This window comes from Corvus brachyrhynchos, unplaced genomic scaffold (assembly GCF_000691975.1).
Source record: "Corvus brachyrhynchos isolate BGI_N302 unplaced genomic scaffold, ASM69197v1 scaffold19, whole genome shotgun sequence".
Taxonomy (NCBI): Eukaryota; Metazoa; Chordata; class Aves; order Passeriformes; family Corvidae; genus Corvus; species Corvus brachyrhynchos.
Genome location: NW_008246061.1, coordinates 2,271,357 through 2,273,756, shown reverse-complemented (window position 1 = coordinate 2,273,756; position 2,400 = coordinate 2,271,357). Strand labels below are relative to the sequence as shown.

The 2,400-nt window shown below is 60.4% G+C and overlaps 1 protein-coding gene across 1 annotated transcript in view; it reads left to right on the top strand.

Moving 5' to 3' along the window:
• Positions 1 to 2,400, top strand: part of RNF215 (ring finger protein 215) — a 13,886-nt gene that overhangs the window by 7,253 nt on the left and 4,233 nt on the right. The gene's annotated exons all lie outside the window — the stretch shown is intronic.

Sequence of the window (2,400 nt, the reverse complement as noted above, 5' to 3'; positions counted from 1 at the left end):
GGGTAGGGGGGGTGTGGGAGGACATTGGGGTGGGGAGGGAGATGTGGGGCAGGTGTCAGGGAGAGGGGATGGGGACAGTGATGGGGACAGCAACAGGGATGGGAGGTGGGGACAGAGGTGGGAACAGGGATGGAAAGTGGGGCAGGGACAGGGTGAGAGTGGAGGGGGCAGGGTGCCAGGTAGAAGGGACAGGGATGGGAGATGGGGCCAGGGTACAGACTGAGGGCTCAGTGCAGTGATTGGAAGATGGGGATCAGGAGCCCGATGCCCATGGGGCTGTGTGTGTCCCATGCAGCCATGGATGTCCCACAGAGCCCCGTGTCCCCCATGGACACATGGTTGTCCCAGAGAGCTCTGCATGTGCTATGGAACCATACGTGTCCCCTGGGGCTGTGGATGTCCCACAGAGCCATCTGTGTCCCATCTGTGCCAGTTCCATGGAGCCATTTATGTGCCACAGAGTCATACACGTCCCTTGGAACTGGGACCCATAGATGTCCCATGGAGCCATCCACGTTCTGTGGACCCATAAGTGTCCCCTGGAGCTGCAGATGTCCAGGAAGGCATCCATATCCCACGAACTTATGGATGCTCCACAAAGCCATTCCCCCCTCTCTGTGGGGCAGCTCTGGCAGCATGCACCCCCAGGATCCATTTTGGTGTCCCCCCCCCCGAATCTTCACAGTCCCCACATCCGTGCTCGCCATTCCAGGCTGGTTCCCGAGCCAGCAGTGCTCCCGGCTGTTGTTTATGGCACATCCAGACCCGTTGCAATCGGGATGTTTCACTGTGTGGTTAAACCGGCTCTGGCTGCGGCCGTGGGAGGTGACACCGTGCCCATCCTGTGATTAAACCCCCGCACTTACAACACCGATGGGGACACAAGGGACACGAGAACACACCCAGACCCGTCCCACGGTATCCTGCAGCCATGGGAACTGGGTTCCACGGCCCCGAGTCCCGTCCCCACCATGGCCCCTGCCAAAAGCAGGTCAGCCTGGGCCCATGCCGTGGCTAATCCAGCCGGCAAATCCCCCTGGTGGCACATGTACTGGGCACACGTGGCCGGAGCAGGGCCAGGATGTAGCACCCGGGGGTCAGGATGTGGCACTGGAGGCTGCCTGGCACCCGCCAGGATGGGGGTGTTGAGGGGTGTCCGGTGCGGGGGGCAGTTGGGTTTTGGGGTACTTGGGTGTTGATGTGTGCCCATGTCCCTGCCCGTGCCATGGCTGTGGGTGCATGGATGGGTGCCATGTCCCTGTTCCCTCTGGCTATGTCCCCCAGAGCACATGTGTCCCTGTGTCCATGCATGGGGATGTGGTGGACACGATATCGGTGTCCCCATGCCTGTTCCTGTCCCTGTCACTCTCCTGGTGACAGTTGGTTTCCTGGTCCCCGTGTCCATCCCTGTCCCTGTCCTGCTGCTGCTGCGGTTCCCATTCTGGTCCCAGCCCCTGTGCCTGTCTTGCTGCCGCTCCCAGTCCCTGCCCCTGCTCCTCTGCTGATCCCTGTCCTCCTCCTGGTGCCTCTCCCTGTTCCTGTCCCGGTCCTGGTCCTGGTCCTGGTCTTTGTCCCCATCTTGGTCCCATTCTCTGTTGTTCTTCCAGTGCCTCTCCTTGTTCCTGTTTTCCACCTGTCTCCTGCTTCTGTTCCCATCCTGGTCTCATTCTTGTCCTTGTCCCTGCCCCATCCCTGTCCCAGTGCTGGTTCCCATCCCAGTCTCAGCCCTTGTCCCCGTCTCGATCTCAGTCCTGGTCCCCATTCCCTGTCCCTGTTCCTCTTCTGGTCCCCATCCTCTTCCTGGTCTCCATCCCCATCCTGGTCCCTCTCCCTGTCCCCATTGCCTTCTTTGTCCCTGCTCTGTCCCAGTGTCCAGCTTGGTCATGGTCCTTGTCCTTGTCCCTGTCTCAGTCTTGGTCCCTGCTCCCTATGACTGTACCTCTCCTGCTCTCTGTCTTCATCCTGGTCTGCATCCCCATCCCCATTCCCATTGCCATCCACTTTGCCCCTATCCCTATCCCTGTCCCTGTCCCAGCGCTGGTTCCTGTCCCTGTCCTTATCCTGAGCTTTGTCCTGATCCTGATCCCTGTCCCTGTCTTTATCTTGGCCCTTGTCCCCATCCTTGTCCCCATCTGCATCCCGTCTCCTGTCTCTGTCCTTATCCCGACCCTTGTCCCGATCCCTGTCCTGATCCCTATCCCATCATCTGTCCCTGTCCGTATCCCGACCCTTATCCCGGTCCTTATCCCGATCCCTGTCCTGATCCCCATCCCGATCCCCGTCCCTGTCCGTATCCCGACCCTTATCCTGACCGTTGTCCCGATCCCTGTCCTGATCCCCATCCTGATCCCTGTCCGTATCCCGACCCTTATCCCGATCCCTGTCCCGGTCCGGGCCCTC